Genomic DNA, 20,244 nt, shown 5'->3' with positions numbered 1-20,244 from the left:
TTTCCTTCCTTTGTGCTCCAGCTCTTTCCTCCTAAACAGAAAAGAAACAGCACTCTGTAACGAATTCCATTCTATGCCTAAACACTGAAGGTATTTGCTTAGCACTTAGGGGAAGAAAGTTCACTACAGCTATCATTTCACGTTGCATTTCTTGAGGGGGAAAAAAAAAAGCACTGAACAATGTAAAGGAGTATGAGCAATAGGCAACAAATTAGCACAAAATGGTAAGTTTTCCTTCCCTTCCCCAAATCACCCAACAGCTTAAACAACATTTCATAACCTGACAGCAACCCCAAGCCTACCCACTAGCCTCTTAAAGCCTCTGGCCCAGCCCAAGAGCAAACCAAATTCCAAAGTTTGGGATGGGAAGTTCCAGAAAGCTCAGCTTTCACTACACACAGTGGCACCTGCTTATTTTCTGCAAAAATACATCAGTCTTGGAGATCTGAACTGGACCACCCAATGCCCTGCGGCTCCCTTGTCAGATCTGTAACAGACTCAGCCTTATTTTCTGAAAACACCCATGAGGAGCCCAACAGACAGAATGCCCCCCATTCTTGGGTTCCTGCCAGTCAGTAAGTGTGCAAGGAAAACAAAACAGCTCACTTTGAAATGGTCACTGCTATTACATTCAAATGGTGGTGCTATTCACATTTTTCCCATTCATTCGACAGAGATTAAATGAGTGCCCAGGACTGCGCAAGGTGCTTTGGGAAGATTCAAAGATAGACCCTGCCCTTGAAAAGCCCAGGGAAGGGGAAGAAGCAGGCGAAACGGCGCTGGCTGGTTTCTGGGGAAAGGCTTCCTGCTCAGCAAATACTATGCGTGCTACTATGTGTCAGGCGCTAGGGCAGATGTGGTCCCTGCCCTCAGTGCACTCAATTCCAGCCCTCTGTAGGGAGTGAGCGTTATTTACTTTACAGAACCATTTCTCCATTGCAGACATGATGACCCTCCACCCCTCCATCCTTAAGCATGAATCTCTGAAGAAGGCCATTCTCCTACATAATCAAAACAACCTCCATCATACCTAAGAAAAATCGGTAAGAACTTCTTAATTTCCCTTTCATAGTAAGAGTTCCCCATCTGTTCCAGAAATAATCTTTTACAGCCATTTTTTATCTACTCAAGGGGCTCATATTGGTATGTTATGTCTCTTTGGTCTTATTTTAAGAAAAACTGTTAAATCAACTTCTCTCCATATTCACTAAAATGTCAACATTCAAAGAGGAAGCACAAAAGGAGACAAAAAATAATGTTGCATTCTAGAACTTAGAATCTTCCTTTCCAGGTAACTAGAGTATCAGGTGTATCAAAAGTTCTAAATTGCTAGGTGTAAGGACAGCCAATTGCTGATTCACCCCAAGTTCCCAGCTGCCTGGAGAACCCCAACATCAGGAATCCCGAAGACGGAGAAGGTGACACACATCGTGACCGTCTCAGGCCTGCCCAGAGCGTCTGGTGACCAAGCTGTCTGCTGTCATTTTCCAGCCTACTTCCTTCCCTGCAGAACAGAGATTGTACAGGCCCGGCTCTCGTTCCTGTGGGAACTAATAGCCATAAGCCAGTTGTTTCCCGGGTGGACAGATCAATTTAGAGGAAAACACAGAAACTCTCCGGGAATTTTCAGGGAGACCATGCAACTACACCCAACCTGTGGGATTCCGTTCAACTGGCATTCGAAAAACCCAATACTGTGTGCATGAAGCACGGTTAGCTGTTGTAGGGGCAGGCAGAGCAAAGACCTGGCTTCTGTCCCGCAAAACACTGAACTGCTTCCAAAAGAAAGTTCTTAACTGCCAACTGTTATCAGCAACCTCCCATGACTTTTTAACTCATGTTGTCTGGACCAACAAAAAGTGATCTCTTAACATTTTTCTTTCCTTACTTTTCTTACTTTCTAAATCTCTTAATCGGCTTCTTGTCAGCAAAAAGATCATCACAGAAATACATGCCCTCAGAGTGTCCCTGTTTCGAGCCAGCGGGGTATCTAACACACATGAAGTCCTTCACAGTGTCAGGCTGCCTACGGCCATCATCATTCCCACGACAGCGATTGGCAGCATTCTGTTTTAAGATTTTATTTTTCTAAGTAGTCTCTACACCCAACGCAGGCTGGAACTCACAACCCCGAGATCAAGAGTCGCACGCTCTACCAACTGAGCCAGCCAGGTGCCCCCGCTTAGCAGTATTATTAAAGCCAGTGTTTAACGGTAACATTAGATTAAAACTGAACATTAAAGGGGCACCGGGGTGGCTCAGTCAGTTGAGCATCCAACTCTTGATTTTGGCTCAGGTCATGATCCCAGGGTCATGGGATTGAGCCCTGTGTCGGGCTCTGTGAGGAGTAAGGAGCCTGCTTAAGATTCATGCTCTCTCTCCCACTGCCCCTCCCCACCCCCAGATAAAAAATAAAAATAAAAACCTAAAATAGGGGCACCTGGGTGGCTCAGTCAGTTAAGCGGCCGACTTCGGCTCAGGTCATGATCTCACGGTCCATGAGTTCGAGCCCCGCGTCGGGCTCTGTGCTGACAGCTCAGAGCCTGGAGCCTGCTTCCGATTCTGTGTCTACCTCTCTCTCTCTCTGCCCCTCCCCCGTTCATGCTCTGTCTCTGTCTCAAAAATGAACATTAAAAAAAAAATTTTTTTTTAATCTAACATAAAAATTAATGTTTATCAATGGGGCAACCTGACTGAGGGCTTTCAAAGTCAACATCAGGAATGAACAAATTTCCTTCCTCACAAAAGCCAAATCAACCAGATTTAATTTTAACATCTACCTTGTGTCTGACACTTACACCTACATTAACCCATCAAATCATCACCACCACCTTTTGAGATCATTACATTTACTTCACGTGTGAGAAAACAGAGACGCACTAAGATTAGCGTCAAATTTTATACAATGGTTGAGAAAGAGGCTGACATCTAGATCCATGCTAAACTTTCCACTGTACTTCATTGCTTTTCTAATTGTAGAGGATATTTTAGCTCGCAAAATACCATAACCAACAGAGAGCACTGTGTCTTTTAATTCTGGGCCTCTGATTTTTTTAGGGAGAGGGGATAGTTCTAATATTTTCTTTTTTTTTTTTTTTAAGTTTATTTATTTTGTTAGAGTGAGACAAAGATCATGAGTGGGAGAGGGGCAGAGAGCGAGAGGGAGAGAGAGAATCCCAAGAAGGCTCTGTGCTGTCATCACAGAGCCCAACGCAGGGCTGGAACTCACAAACCATGAGATCGTGACCTGAACCGTCAAGAGTCAGACGCTTTAACCAACTGAGCCACCCAGGTGTCCCTGTAATATCTTCAGTGGACATTTATTTACTATTAAAACTGACTTGGTGACCACTACTAAACTGGGGCAGACATGATGTATAGAGAACTGAAATAATTAGAAGTAACCTTGAGTAAAATTTAATTTTTTAATACCAGTAGTAGAAATCCTTATTTCTTTTTTTTTTCTTTTTTTTTTTTTTTTTTTATTTATTTATTTTTTTTTTTTTTTTTTTGAGAGAGAGAGAGACACAGCATGAGCAGGGGAGGGGCAGAGAGAGAGGGAGACACAGAATCCGAAGTAGGCTCCAGGCTCTGAGCTGTCAGCACAGAGCCCGACACGGGGCTCGAACCCACAAACCGTGAGATCACCACCTGAGCTGAAGTCGGACGCTCAACTGACAGAGCCACCCAGGCGCCCCAACCCTTATTTCTTAAACTAAAAAAGCATCACTGAGAACGAGAAATTGACGGTATACCATCACACAGAATAAGCTCACATCCCTGAATGGAATTCCGTTACTCTCCAAAACCCATATTTAGTCGCTCAATAAGATATGGCTCAAGTTTAGGAAAAGCACTGTTCTTGTCTTTCCATCAATCAGCATGCACCACACCTTTACTACAGTCTCTTATCCTCATCCCTTTATCGAAGTACATTTTTAGAAACTTGACTATGCTTTGAGAATGTGCTTGTTCCTTTCCCCTATTGATTCAACAGACGTTAATTAACACCCAGCCTCTGTTACATACATTAACCATGGCTCCTGCCTTAAAAATTTAGTCCTCCAAATGGCCGCAAGGGCTGAAAGGGGAAAAAAGATGAGAGAGTGGGAAATCGGGAGGAGGAGGGTCCACATCCTATCTGTGCTCCAAATCTAACACTTGCGTAATTACTGCTTCTAGCACCAGGCACTTTTTCCAAGAAAGTGGCCCCTCTGGTTTCTATTTAAAACTTTTGAGTTTTATAACAGAAGACAATAGCTAAACAGTGTTAACATATAATAACTAAAATTTATTGAATGCTTGACACTATTCTAAGCACTTTCCAGGATAGATCCAAAGACCACACATACACGTACCTCTCAAACCCTTCGTTACTAGAACCTGCACTCCCAGCCAGGCAGGATCAGAACCCACCACTTCCTCCCGAAAACACCATGCCAGGGGCATCAAGGAAGTTCCACCTCAACAAAGGGACAAGTTCTGGCCTCCTACTGGAGTATCAAGATCCATTACACATGGAAACAACATGCAGCTACATTACAGGTTAAATAACTGAATTATTTCCTCCTTTCCCCTAATACCTGCACACATACACAGACCCCTTTCACGCTTGTACTCTTTTCTCCTTAGTACCTATCACTACTTAATGTATCATATATTTCAGGCAATTATCTTGTTTATTACTGCCTTCTGAGCTCCCTGTGGACAGGGTATTCTTTTCTCTGTTTTGGTGTCCAGTACCAAGGGCAAGGCCTGGCATGCAGGTGATGCTCCACAAACACTGCTGAATGAAAGAAACAGACAGGTTTTGGTGGGTACACCATCAATGGAGGTAGCCTGTTATGCATCAAGTCAATCACATAATTTTACCTAAAGAACGCTATTATTAATGAGAAAACCAAGTTGAGCTTGTTTGTCACGGCTACAATTCCAGTGCATTGTGGAGCCAGAATCTGAACCCAATGCCTACCACTGGAGGGCTCTTCCCTTGTACAGAAAGCCTTCTGATTGCCCCCAGATTTAGAAACAAACCCTGAGAACACACATTCGCAAGTACAGGGTTGCTGCAGTATATTCTGTTGACTTCAATGCGTTGGTTTGTTGTTGTTGTTTAAGATTTTATTTTTAAGCTCTACCCCCAAAAGGAGCTCAAACTCACAACCCCGAGATCAACAGTCCCGGGTTCCAACGACAGGTGCCCCCTGTTGACTTTAACATTTAACAAATGCAAAATAAAGCTCCTTGTGCACCCATGGAGAAGACAGGAAGTTGACGGGGTAAGGCCAGGTGACTGCCTCCCAAATCCTCCACATTCAAGAGACCAGACAGGAGGCAGGAAAAGGACAGTGGTATACCCTGACAAGCCCCTCTCCAAATACATCCTCCAAAGCAGAAGGGGTGGCTAGGCTGGATGAAAGCAAACCAACAGGGAATCAGCTTGCTCAAAACACCCCCAGCAGTTATCCTGAAACAGACTGCCTGAAAGGAAGAGATTTTCCAGAAACTTCTCCATTTTTTTCCTAACTTCCAAGTATTGTGCATTGAGCATGTATTATCTTAGTCACCAGGGAAAACATATTTTAAAGATGTTTCCCTGCATTTAAAATATAAAATAAATGACAGTATCATAGCCTATTTAAAAAAAAAAAAAGAACAAAAGAAATGATTTGTGACCTACTCCTTAAAGGTCAAGAAATCAGATTAATGACCAAGTAGAAACTTACTTATGAAATATGAAATTGTATCTGTCCCTAACAGTACCTAGCCAGGTTTAGGCAACAGTTTCCTTATAATACAAGCCAACACAGACTCAGTATTCATACCCTTAAACACAATAAGATAGCTCTTTAATAATTTCCTTTTAAATGCCTGTTACAACAGCTTCTAAATGTAACTGTAAATGATAATGGAATTAGTAAGTGGAAAGAAGTATTACTTTTAGTGTAATTATTTTCTAGTGTCCCTTTTCTAGGGAAAAAAAAAACAGAATTTGTTTACAGGAGCATTGTTAATAATACCTAATTCTTAGCGTTTTTCATTCCGTTTTTTAAAGTTTATTTGAGAGAGAAAGCAAGCGTGATAACAGAGAGGCACAGAGAGTGGGAGAGAGAGAATCCCAAGCAGGCTCCACAGAGCCCCACAAAGGGGTCAGTCTCATGAACCGTGAGATCATGACCTGAGCCAAAGTCAGGCGCTTAACCAACTGAGCCACCCAGGTGCCCTAGCATTGATTTTTCTATACTTCCTTTCAAAATTTGCTCTATTCTGAATAAGTGCTTTTCCATATGGAAAAGTGACAGGGAAATTTACTTTTGAAATTCACAAACAAATCAAATCAAAATAAAGTACTCCGCAAAAACTGATGCCTCCCTCATCCGGAAGTGAACTTCAAGTGGGTGTAGGACATGACTGGGAATTCAGCACAAGAGCTAGGGACCCAGTTTTTCTAAGCCTGTCCAGTTTGCGTGGACTTCTTCATTACTAAGCGAGTGACCACAGTTGGGGTTTCGCTTAAGAGGAACTGATCTTATCAGGAAATTACTTTGTATTTCAAGCTGTTCCAAAAATATCACACCCTTGCCTCCCTTCACCTCCCTACCTCCTCCCTCACCTCCTCCTCCTCCCTGGTAAAGAATTTATTTAACAGATGAAGACCGCCTCTGAGAATGAGCTCTCCCTATAAACACTGACAGCATATAAAGTGTGTTTTGAAACTAGACTGTCCAAGCTCATGATCAATGACCCATCAGACTTTCATGTTTCCCTTCCGTCATTTGTTCTTAGCAAATCAATTTTCAACTAATTATATATGGCTTCTGTCCTACAGACTGCATGTTTGCATCCTCCTGATACTTGTATGTTGAAGTGCTAATCCCCAGTGAGATGGTATTAGGAGGTGGGGTTGTGGGACTTGATCAGGTTCCTGAGGGATTAGTGCCCTCAGAAAAGACTCCAGAGAGCTCCTCCGCCCCTGTGAGCACCAGGGAGGACACAGCAAAATACTGCTGTGAAGCAGGAAGCAGGCCCTCACCAGACACCCAATGTGCACGGCCCTGGTCTTGGCTTTCTAAGCTGCTAGAACTGTGAGACATAAAATCCTGGGGTTTATATGCCACCCAGTCTACACTATGTTGTTACAGGACACTGTAAACATGTTTCGTCTCGGGTTTGTATTCTTGTGTCTTCCACTGACTGCCCCGTCAGTTCCTGAAGGAACTAGCAGGGTGTCTGGCCTTGTATTGCCCCCAGGAAACAGGAGAGCCGTCAGGTAAGTCTGCCTCTTCCTCATCCTGGTGGCTCCTCACAAAAGTGCACAGCTCCTCTAGCACCATGAGGACTTCTTTCTTCCATGATGAATTGTCAGGCTATAAACAAGTCTTACTCTTCTACGGACGCTGTCTTTTTTAAGAGTGCATCCAGGGGCGCCTGGGTGGCGCAGTCGGTTAAGCGTCCGACTTCAGCCAGGTCACGATCTCACGGTCCGGGAGTTCGAGCCCCGCGTCAGGCTCTGGGCTGATGGCTCGGAGCCTGGAGCCTGTTTCCGATTCTGTGTCTCCCTCTCTCTCTGCCCCTCCCCCATTCATGCTCTGTCTCTCTCTGTCCCAAAAATAAATAAACATTGAAAAAAAAATTAAAAAAAAAAAAGAGTGCATCTGTGGGCATCAAATGTCAGCTATGTACTGATTTGACTGCTTTAAACCGGGTTCCAGACATTTCACTGCCACCCCCCAAATACTACCTAAATAGTGCCACCCACACTTACTACCACAGATGAGCACACTATGCGATGGGACACTTGGCAAAAAGCAAATGCATCTCTCCCAACCTCCCTCAGGATTATCAACGCCTCGGGGCACACGTTTACCTTTCTCCAGGGCAGAGCTCAATTTCTGGGACACAGGAGATGCTCCAGGAATGACAGGTGGGAGGATCAGAAGGAAGGTACAGTAGGGAGACCTCGCTGAGCATCTGGTTCGTCCCTCACACATACTCGGGATAGTGGCAGAAGCTAAGCTACTGGAACCAGTGCTCAGTCTGGTGGAGAATTCAGATGCCGTGTCCCACTCTCTCTTCTTCTAAAGTGATTTTACTCTTAATTAATTTCTCTCTGTGTGCATGTGTGTGTGTGTGTGTGTGTGTTTAAATATACATAACATAGAATTTAAAATTTTAGGGGCCCCTGGCTGGCTCAGTGAGTAGTGCATGTGACTCTTAATCTCGAGATTATAAATTTGAGTCCCATGCTGGGTGTAGAGATTACTTAAAAGTAAGTCTTAGGGGCGCCTGGGTGGGTCAGGCGGTTAAGCCTTGGACTCTTGGTTTTGGCTCTAGTCATGATCTCACGGTTCGTTGAGTTTAAGCCCGGAGTCAGGCTCTGTGCTGAGAGCATGAAGCCTACTAGGGATTCTCTCTCTACCTCTCTCTCTGCCCCTCCCCTGCATGAACGCACGCTTGCGCTCGCTCGCTCTCTCTCTCTCTCTCTCTCTCTCTCTCTCAAGATAAACATTTTAGGAGTGCCTGGGTGGCTCAGTCGGTTAAGCGGCCGACTTCGGCTCAGGTCATGATCTCGCGGTCCGTGGGTTCGAGCCCCGCGTCGGGCTCTGTGCTGACCGCTCAGAGCCTGGAGCCTGTTTCAGATTCTGTGTCTCCCTCTCTCTGACCCTCCCCCGTTCATGCTCTGTCTCTCTCTGTCTCAAAAATAAATAAATGTTAAAAACAATATTTAAAAAAAGATCAACATTTTAAAAAGATAAAAGAAAAAAATACTTTATATAAAAGGAATTTAACATTTTAGCCATTTTCTTTTAATTTTAGGTAAGCTCTACACCCCATGTGGAGCTTGAACTCATGACCCCAAGATCAAGAGTTGCCAGCTCTACTGACTGAGCCAGCCAGGCACCCCACATTTTACCCATTTTTTAAAGTAAACTCCACACCCGACATGGGGCTCAAACTGACCATGAGATCAAGAGTCACACGCTCTCCTACGCCAGCCAGATGCCCCTCTTTTTACTGATTTTTAAGTGTACAGTTCAGGGGCATTAAGTACAGTTTCACACAGCTCTGCAACATACCAACACCCATCTCCAGGCTGCTTTCGCCTTCCCGGAACTGAAACTCTGTATCTGCTGTACCTCCCTATTTTCCTCTCCCCCAGCCTCTGGCAACCACCATTCTACTTTATCTCTATAAATGTCACTACATTAGGTAGCTCATGTAAGTGGAATCCTGTAACATTTGTCTTTTTGTGCCTTAGCTTAAGGTCTCCACGGTTCATCCACATTAGAGCATGTGTCAGGATTTTACTTTAGACAACTACTTTGTTGACAGCCTGGAATGGTACGTAAATTAAGGGATCAATATCAGGAAGTCCCAGATTTTCCAACCGGCAGACAGGCCCATTTCTCTGATCGCTTTTTGCTCAAGCGAGCCTTCAGCCTGTTTTTTCTGGTCTCTGGGCTAAAAGACACAGGCTTGTGTAAACCACATTCACTGCACAAATTCAGGGCCACTCAGCATTTCCTTACCACCAGAAGATAAGAGCATTAAAGGTTCTTTATCTTTCATTTCAACTACTTTGGGAGATCTGGCAAATGGAAAAAGGAAAGCAGGAAATCACAAGCAATTTGGGAATCTTCTCTACGCTAAAAATTAGTAACATCTCTTTTTGAAAGTTATTTAGATGTAACGTGAAATTCACCCACGTGAAGCACACGTCAGTGGTTTTAGTATACTCACAACGTATACAACCATTCCCAAGATCTAAATTTACAATATTCACAGACCCAGAAATCCTATCCCCATTAGTACTTGGACCCCACTCCTTCCCATTATGCCATCTCAAAGTTAGTATCTCGTCAACAGTCTTCCATTCCAGGGGCACCTGGCTGGCTCAGTCAGTGGAGTGTGGGACTCTCAATCTCAGGGTTGTGGGTTCTAGCCCCACGTTGGATGTAGAGACTACTTTAAAATAAAATCTTTTAAAAAGTCTTACATTCCTTCTACATCTTCCAAAGTACTTAGCAAGTACTTCAAAGTCCGGTGCATACCTGTCCATCACCATCAGATGCATATACACCTATGCCACAAATAACCTCAAAAATAATTCTGTCTAGTAAACATAACATTCAGAAATTTTGTAAGTAGGCATATCCCAAGATCTCCTCCTCCGACAATGAGATTCCAGTTAAAAAGAGAAAAATTGGGGGGGGGGGGTGCACCTGGGGTGGCTCAGTTGGTTAAGCTTCTGACTTTGGCTCAGGTCATGATCTCAGGGTTCATGAGTTTGAGCCCCGTGTTGGGCTCTGTGCTGACAGCTCAGAGCCTGGAGTCTGCTTCCGATCCTGTTGTCTCCCTCTCTCTCTCTCTGCCCCTTCCCCACTCATGCTCTGTGTGTGTGTCTCTCTCTCTTGAAAGTAAAAATTTTTTTTTTAATTTTTTAATTTTTTTTTAAATGGAAGAAGTTTTTAAGCTAGATGTATGTTCCTAAAACAGCACCATGTTCTGTTTTTTGTTTTTGTTTTCTACAATTAAATAATTTTAGAAGACATAACAATGGCTAAAACAAGCATTTCAGGAGTGGACTCCTCTCCATAACATCCAGGACTCTCTTCTCGGTCCCCTGCCTCGCCACCACCCCAGGAAACTAGATCCGGCCAGCTGTTCCATGAAGATTCAGCCTCATTCCCTCCAAAAACAACACATACAGGCCACTGAATACTTCATTTGATAACGTGCATTTTTTTTTTTTTAATTTTGATACCGTATCCTCTTAAATGAAGCCGTTTCGAAGAAATGGGATATCGCAGGGCACCTGGGTGGCTCTGTTGTTAAACACCTGACTTCAGCTCAGGTCATGATCTCACAGTTCGTGAGTTTGAGCCCCACATGGGGTAAGCATGAGCCCCACTTTGAGTGAGCTCGTGCCCCACTTCGGGTTAAAACAAAAACAAAAACACGAGCCCTGCTTTCTCTTTCTGACCCTTGCGGGATTCTCTCTCTCTCTCTCTCTCTCTCTCTCTCTCTCTCTCTGCCTCTCGCTCACTTGAGCGCTCTCTCTCTCTCAAAAAAGGAAAAAAAAGAAATGGGACATCACAAGATTCTAAGGTAAACTATTTGGTCACAGAAATACTAAATACGAAATAAAATACCTGTGGGCCTTATGTAGATTTGAACACCTCTACAGATTTATACCAGTGTTGCTCAGAGGGAAGCATGTGCTTTGTGCACAAACTACTTTGTTCAACAGTGAACCGTCATGAACCTGTAGGTCATCCTTGGCAGGGGCCATGCTAATCTTCTCTGCATCATTCCAATTTTAGTGTATGTGCTGAACTGAATGTGTCCACAAACCATCTGTGAATTAAGCATCTCCCCTTGCTCTCACTTCACTCTGGAGCGGATTTCTCCTGGGACGGGTATCGGTGTCATTAGCTCTTAAGACTAGTAAGTCATGGCACATAAGTAGTTTTGTTTTGTCTTTTGAATAGCATCCATGGAAGTTAATGCAAAAACAAAGATGCACATGACTGAAATCATTTACTTGGAAATGAGAGAAGGGAACCTTGGTGAATTAGTTTCAGATGGAAGATAGTTTTAGTTAAAAATTGGACTAGTGGTGGGGCACTAGTGGTGAGCCACCCAGGGGTGGCTCAGTTGGTTAAGTGTCCAACTCTTAATTTTGGCTCAGGTCATGATCTCACGGTTCATGGGTTTGAGCCCCGCATCAGGCTCTGTACTCACAGTACAGAGCCTGCCTAGGATTCTCTCTCTCCCTCTCGCTTTTTGCCCCTCCCTGATTCTCGCACATGCACGCGCTCTCTCTCAAAATAAAATGTTTAAAAAAAAAAAAAATTAGGGGCGCCTGGGTGGCGCAGTCGGTTAAGCGTCCGACTTCAGCCAGGTCACGATCTCGCGGTCCGTGAGTTGGAGCCCCGCGTCGGGCTCTGGGCTGATGGCTCAGAGCCTGGAGCCTGTTTCCGATTCTGTGTCTCCCTCTCTCTCTGCCCCTCCCCCGTTCATGCTCTGTCTCTCTCTGTCCCAAAAATAAATAAACGTTGAAAAAAAAAATTAAAAAAAAAAATTAGACTAGTGGCTAGACGATTATGCCAAGGTAGAAAATACTCCTCCTAGTGCTACTAAAGTGATTTTAGCGGGAGTCAGAATTGAGAGAACGGAGGGAAAATGGGCAATCTGACACTGGAGCGATAATATCCTTTTCCAACATGAATTTGCTCTTGGAACCAGAGGAGCTCCACTAACAACCGCCCTCTACCAACCTGGTGATCCTGGAGGGTGAACCGGAGTTAGGACCGGGTTAGGTCATCCTCAGACATCACTCCACAGACATGCTTCTGGTTGAGTACTGAAGACACCAAGACTTTAAAGAGAATTTGGGGCCCCTGGGTGGCTCAGTCAGTTAAGTATCCAACTCTTTGATTTTGGCTCAGGTCATGATCTCACGGTCATGGGTTGGAGCCTGCATCTGGCTCTGCACTGACAGCATGGAGTCTGCTTGGGATTTTCTCTCTCCCCACCCTCTCTGCTCCTCCCCCATGTGTGCATTCTCTCTCAAAAAAAAAAAAAAGTCTGAGCACCTACCATGAAGCAAACACTGTGCTACAGCATACACAGAAAGGTGGAGAAAGTTTAAAAACAATGCCTTTAAAGAAGTCACAGATCTGGTTGTACAAGGCAAAACAAAAATATGTCATCATTCAGAATATTATACTATTCAAGAAACCTTAAGATTACACTGTTTATTCTGCCATTAGAACCTCAGCTAATTTGGAGTCTCTATGCCACTCCTCTTCATCCCTATTCAAAAAGGATATTGCTGATACACTGAAAAGCATGATAATCTAATGTCTAACCACCAACTAGTCTGTTGTAAATCTCAAGCTGCTGCCTTAGATCTTCCAATATTTCAAAATAAGAACGTTTGGGGGTGCCTGGCTGGCTCAGTCAGTGCTATGTGCAACTCCAAGTCATATAGTTTACAGGACTAAAAGTAAATACTCAGAGCAGGGACTTTCCAAGAAGTGCGAATTACTGTAAGCAAATACGTGTAAGAATCCATAGGAAGCACCCAAAATGGCAAATCACTTTGGTGCAAGTTTAGTGTAACTGCTTCTGTAAGGTACAGGAAGAGGCAGGACCCCTAAAACTCCCTAGTAAACATCTCCTGGGGTGCAAAGGCAATTTTATTTTAGCCACAGAAGACAACTCATTAGCCAACTATTGATTAAATATTTGAATCTGATCTTCTCTGTCAGCTCAGAACTCAGCACATTATGGGAGTCATGAGATTGGGACATTGAGGCACTGCTTCAGCCTGGCTCGGAGGCTCTGCTTCCTCTTCTCCTTGGGGAGGATCAAATTTGCTCATCACGCTGGAAAAACGACAGCTGGGAGGGTGGGCCAGATCAAAGTTAACATCCAGGGGCTCAAAGAATAGGATGAATCCAAGATGAACTAAAGGCACACGGTAAGGTCTACACTTGTGATCCCTCCACTCCCCCTCAAAAAAGACAGAAGTATATTATTATCTTTGTAACAAGAGAGGAGTAAATGGTCCCACTCTACTTCGTGCTCATCAAAAAATGCCTAATTTGGGGGATGCCTTATTTAAAGAGCAATAGTGGAAAGAGGACCAATTGACAGACGATGGTAACAAAGGCTCTGAAAACTCCACAGGAGGAGTAAGCACTGGGGAGGTTCAGCATGGGAAAAGGAAACCAGGGAGATATGAAGCCCACTCTGCAAAAGCAAAGCCCACTCTGTGAAAGCTACACAAGGAGACAGTTTGGCTTGTTTTACCAAAAAGCTTTTCCGATCTTCCAAAAACGGCTGCCTGGGAAACTGGCAAGCTCTCTGTTCTGGAAGTGTTTAAGCAGGGACATCATGACCACTTTGGAAACCAGACACATTTAATACCGCTCTCTTGCCTAGCCAGGTGTCAACATTTCCATCTTCTGACTCTCCTGGGATCTGACTGTGTCCTAGAGGGGAGCTCAAGACCCATTTTACTTACTGATTCTAACCTGCAGCATGGGGAGAGGTAAAGTACATTAGAATAAATAGAGGCATTTTTAAAAATCCAAATAGCAGGGCGCGTGGGTGGCTTAGTCAATTAATAGTCCAACTCTTTATTTCAGCTCAGGTCACTGTCCCCTGGTTTGTGAGTTTGAGCCCCACATCAGGCAGATTCTCTCCTCTCTCTGCCCCTCCCCAGCTCACATGCTCTCTCTCTCAAAATAAATAAACAAAAATCCAAGTGACTGCTGTGACCCCAGAACACCCATCAAAGCTTCCAGGTAGGCCCAGCCACTGTATTTCCATGAGTTTTATGAGCAATTCTGACAACCATCCCGGGTGAACCCCACCACTCCAGAGTTCCAGCCAGGAGCCCCAGTCCACTTCCACAGCTACAACCAGTTTTGTGTTCATTTTCTCCAGCCCAGATCTCCCTCCTGACCCTCAGTTCTACATGGCCAACATCCTACTGCAATGCCATACCCGCTGCCCAAAGAACCTTTCCAAAGTGGGAAATATCTCAAAGGTTGAAGGGCCAGACATTCAGGAAGTGCCTCCTTGACCTGCTCCAGGTTTGAGGACCAAATTTATGCCTGCCATCAAACACAAACACCTGTTGGGAGCCCAGATTCCATCCCTTAGCCCAAACTCTAGTGCCCATCTGCCTGAGGTCCAGCCACTTTCCAAGGTACAGGTCTCATTCCTTCTACACAAAGCCTGGTACCAGAGCAGCCACAGCACATCATCGGGAGTTTTCCTCTGCACTTTCTATGTCATGGTCAGCCATATGCATTTCCTACCTTGGGTACCTCACACAGGACTCTTAAAATTGGACTGATTTCTCATGTACTGTTTAATACTCCTAAAAGGACCTAAAAACAACCCCGCGAATAAAACAAATATGGGCTTCATTTATTTTTTAAGTTATTTATTGAGAGAGAGAGAGAGAGAGAGAGAGAGAGAAAACGAGCGGGGGTGTGGCAGAGAAAGGGGGAGAAAGAATCCTAAGCAGGCTCCACACTCAGCACAGAGCCCGATGTGGGGCTCGATGCTACAATCCTGAGATCCCGACCTGAGCCAGAATTAAGAGTCAGCCCCTTAACCCGCTGAGCCACCCAGGCACCCCGGATTTCGTTTACTGTTGATTAATGATGAATCACATGTGGATGAATCACATGCCATTGCATTGGGCAAAAGCTGTCAGCTACAGAAAGAGACTATACTCCAGATTTCATTTATATGAAGCACACAGCCTGCTTCAGATCCTCTGTTCCCCTCTCCTTCTGCCCCTCCCCCACTTGCGTTCACACTCCTAAAAAATAAAGAAATAAACTTTAAACTAAAAGTACAGTGGTTCTGGCGGAGAGGTGAAAATATTACTGATTAGGAATGGATACAAAAGTGCTCACTTCAGCAGCACATGGGGGGGGGCGGGGAGGAATGGACACAAAAGAACCTTCTGGGGTACCAGAAACATACTCTATTTTGAGCTGGAAATAGCTGGTAGTTGGGAGGGGCAAGAGGGGAGGGAAACTGAGGGGAAGAGACACACATTAAGCTGTACAATTAAGATTTATACATTTTACTTTATACTAGTCATACCTCGATTTTCAAAATTCAAACACCTACACAAATAAAGATGAGGATTCTGTGTCTGAAGATAAACCACACTCCATTCTTAACCTCAGGAACAAAATATCTTTTGTTTTGGGTTTTTGTTGTTTTTTTTTGTTTGTTTGTTTTTTTGGTAAAAGATGACAGAAGGCTAGTAACAAAAAGTTTTACTTAATAAAACAACACAGCTAAAGAACACAAACTTTCAAAATGGCAATATTTAAAAACAAAAATTTTTTAACGTTTATTTTTGAGAGAGAGAGCACAAAGAGGGGAAGAGCAGAGAGAGGGAAAGAGAGAGAGGATCCGAAGCAGGCTGCAGGCTCTGAGCTGTCAGCACAGAGCCCGACGTGGGGCTCGAATCTACAAACTGTGAGATCATGACCTGAGCCTAAGTCAGACGCTTAACTCACTGAGCCACCCAGGTGCCTCAATAAACATTTTTTAAAAAGGATAAATTCATCTGTAATACACCGTCCTGTAAATGGTGGGTAACAATACCTATCTCACAGGGTTGCTGTGATAGTTGACCGGGGAGATCACATAATAAAGCACTTAATACAGTACCTATTCATCAATAGGGTCCACACTCATTGCTCTTGATTATCTGTCCATCTCCTTCAATCCCTTTCAGCCCATCCCTCAAAAATTCTCAGCCCAGCAGGCATTCAGTACAGCAAAATAAACTCAGAGGCTCTCTCCGAGCAGGCAAACCATCAACAACTCCCACCTGATTCCACAAGAAAATACAAAGCTGTTGAGGCTGTGCTTCTGACACCAGTGTCTGTACAAACCTCGGGGCTTACCAAGGTGTACTGGAGGTCAGGTAAATATGGTATATGTACCGGAGGCGGTCTCACTTAAAACCTCGAAGAAAATGTAGGTGTTTTTAAGCAGACGTTAAGAAGGCTGCGACGTTCGCCAAGGCAGCACAAAGCACTGCTGGGAAGTCTTCGGCGCCCAGCCGCGGGCACTGAAGTGTGGTTCGCTGGCCCTCATTCTCCCTGACCCACCCCACGTCCTCTCCTGCTCTCCCCACCTTCATTTCAGGAACAGTTTTCACAGCTCGAGCACCAGGAATTTAGAATATTCCTGTTCTCTACCTTATAAAACTCTAATCAAGGTATTCCTGGCTTCTTAATGCAATTTTAACTGATGATGGCTTGGGCTGTTTCCTTGAATTGTCAACACTACTCTGTCTGGCTTACTAACCCAGTAAAACAAAATATTTATTTTCAGCAAGTCGACACGCAAAAATCGAAAGAACAGGAAACTACAGTTAAGAGAAACAAAATACCACAGTAAGATTAACAAACGATATGCACTTTTAAGGATGCTCTTAAGAAGTCGCCATTGTATGAAAGTGTATTTTGGACACAACCATATGCATGCCACAACGAATGGTAACTTTATTTAAATAATTAGTCAATCAAGGGGAACAAATGAAACTCTAAGAGAAACTGAAAAATCAAACTGTCCTTTTTAGGATTAACCTGCAGGAACCTCCGGCTGTTTCTACCCAGAATAAAATTCATATGCAAATTTTTTTCATTTACAAAAGAAAAACAAGACAATTATAGGAGGAAAAAAAAAACAACACAGAAGCCAAATGAGATATATCCTATCACCCAGAGAAGTAAACCCTTTGGGGTTTTCTTTTTCCCCTCTCTATTCTTGCATTTAACCTATACATGCCTTTTTTTTTTTTAATGTTTATATTATTCTTGAGAGACAGAGAGTGACAGAGCACAAGCTGGGGAGGTGAAGAGTGAGAGGGAGACACAGAATCCAAAGCAGGTTCCAGGCTCTAAGCTGTCAGCACAGAGCCCGACACGGGGCTCGAACTCACGAACCGTGACCTGAGCCGAAGTCAGATGTTCAACCGACTGAGCCACCCAGGCACCTTGTATACATGCCATTTTTAAAACCTTTTCCAATTAAAAAATGTCGTGAAGATCTGTGTATTGAATACTTTAACAACTGTTAATGTTTGTTGGTCAAAAGGTACAAAGTTTCGGTTCTGCGAGATGAGGTTAAAGAGTTAACGCACAGGCAGGATAGGATAACTATAGTTAATATCATACTGATCCCAGGAAATATGCTACAACAGATTTCAGGTTGCTGGCATCACAAAAATAATGGTTAACGATGAAGAAATGACACATTAATTAGCTTGATGGCGATAATTCACTGTGTATATCAAGTCATGATGTTGTAGGTCTTAAATACGTAACAATTTTTATTTAAATGAAAATATATATAATATTTTGACATTTGAGTATTACTAGGGACTAGGCCATGACTGCTTTTTACATGCATGACCTTCTTTGACATTCAAAACAACCTCAAGAAAGCTGTGATGACAATGATCAGTTAAGAAACTTGCCCGCACAACAATGTGAATACACTTAATGTCACTTAATTATACACTTAAAAAGTGTTAAAATGGTAAAAGTTATGTTATGTATATTTTACCGTAATTTTTAAAAGAGAGAAAGAGACTCACCCAAGGTCACACAACTCTAAGGGGCAGCACCAGAGTCAGAATTCACAGTCTGGCTCTAGAACCTGAAGTTCTAGACACTGTAGCCTACAAATATTTTTTTTCCAATATAAATATTTTCAAATTGTTGAATGTCTGTATATTGGACAGGTTTGACGTTGGACCTTTACTCTGTTTCCAAATTTCCCACTATTAAAAACAATGCTTTGATGAGCCGCCTTAGAACAGATTTTTCATACATCCTTGGGTTTTGGGGGTTTGATTTTGTGGTTTTTGTTTTGTTTGTTTTTTAATTTAAGGGTACGCTTTTAGAGGTAGAACTAGGAGGTCAGAGCAGAAAGCAAACAATTTAAATAACCAGGTGGATGAGCCATCAACCAGAGCTCATTCTGATCAGCTTACAAGGAAGCCTAATACAGTAAGTAGATGATTTGCAACAAGTAACTGTAATTCGATGGCTCTAAGTCTCAGGGTAAGAATGGGGGGGGGGGGGGCAGAGGCAGACAACACGCCCATGTGGCTCAGTTGGTTAGGTGTCCCACTTCGGCCAGGTCATGATCTCGTGGTTCATGAGTTCGAGTCCCGTATCGGGCTCTGTGCTGACAGCTCAGAGCCTGGAGCCTGCTTCAGATTCTGTGTCTCCCTCTCTCTCTGCCCCTCTCTGCTCATGCGCGTGAGCTTGCTCACGCACGTGCTCTCTCTCTCTCTCAAAAATAAACATTGTAAAAAAAAATCAATAAACATTAAAAAAATATTTTTAAAAAAGGAGAATCACTAGAAATTCAGAGAGTCACAAAGGAGGCTGTCCATGACTAAAGAAATGCTGCTATTGAAGAACACATTAACTGCCCATGAAATGTCCCTTGGAGTCCCCACCCTGACAGCTGTTCAGACTCGTGGGACCCCACCTCCACAGGGGTTCCCATTTGTTCTCTACTTTGACCACCACCTGCTTTAAAGTTCTTAGTTCAAACTAGCAGGACAGTGAAGAATATGTAAGAGGCCCTAAGATTAATCAGTCGGTGATCTGATCGACATTAAATCCGCACGAATGCAAAGCTCACCCCTCACCCCCTCTCCTACAATGGCAAGGAGACCTTTCATGTTGTATTCCGGCATAAAGTTTCTGTCAATAATGACTCATCATAGAACCTGTAACCAAGATCCATGAGAAGTAGCTCTCTTACGGATTCCTGCCAGAAGGAAATAAATGTTTGGAGAAACAACTAAACCATAACAGCAAATGGTTTTAGGATCTTACTGAAAAGAAGAGTTACATAAAAGTTCCTTTAAGAGACGTGGGGAAAACATGAAGAAACTGATATTATCAGCCTAAAGCCAGTCCAACAGGTCTCTTGGAAACCACAAACTAAACCTAGGCAGCTTGAGGAAGACTATAAGAAAACCTAACCGAACCCCCCCACCCCCCCTTTGCCCAAAGGGAGCACTCCCCAGGTTATTCCAAAAAGATGCCATCAGGATTTATGCCATTCTTCATTCCCTTCTACTTGATCACTTTGAGACAGAAAGAGGACTGAAGAAGTTTTCAGTACAGCATGGACACTACAGTTAATAATACTGCAGCATATATTTGAAAGTGGCTCAGAGAGGAGCAGTTAAGGTAGTTAAGTTCTCCTGACAAGAAAAAAAACAAGGTACTGCCATTTGATGATCATTTTGCAACATATACAAATAATGAATCGTAAATTACCAGTCTACAACTGAAACTTACACACATCAGTTACACCTCAAATATGTTTTTTAGTTTAAAAAGACAGTTTCAAATAAATTATAGAAAATTTAAACACCACAAAAAAATGTTATTATCTACTCAAAAGTCTCCCCTGCCCCACCAAGCCATTCTTCCTGTACCTTCAGGTGAGCACAGATAACCAAAGAAATACAGTTTAGGAATTTCTTTTTTATAATCTTTCTTTGCGATTTTAGGTGAAGATATGCAACCATATATCCAGTTAAGTGGAATTTTACACAAATCACTGAAGTTACCAACCATTAACACATAATAAATATTATCTTCTGTATTCCAACTTGTCCCCAAACCACAAGTTTCCACAGGTCCATTACAGTTT

At 43.3% G+C, this 20,244-nt stretch overlaps 1 protein-coding gene and 1 non-coding gene across 2 annotated transcripts in view; both read right to left on the bottom strand.

The window, feature by feature from the left end:
* RASSF3 (Ras association domain family member 3) overlaps nucleotides 1–20,244 on the bottom strand; it is a 72,466-nt gene that overhangs the window by 27,706 nt on the left and 24,516 nt on the right.
* On the bottom strand, nucleotides 11,247–11,351 carry LOC125171406 (U6 spliceosomal RNA). Its single transcript, XR_007154320.1, has one exon. It is a non-coding gene; the product is annotated as a U6 spliceosomal RNA (small nuclear RNA).

The sequence above is a fragment of the Prionailurus viverrinus genome, chromosome B4 (assembly GCF_022837055.1).
Source record: "Prionailurus viverrinus isolate Anna chromosome B4, UM_Priviv_1.0, whole genome shotgun sequence".
NCBI lineage: Eukaryota > Metazoa > Chordata > Mammalia > Carnivora > Felidae > Prionailurus > Prionailurus viverrinus.
This window is presented reverse-complemented; position numbering and strand designations above follow the sequence as displayed.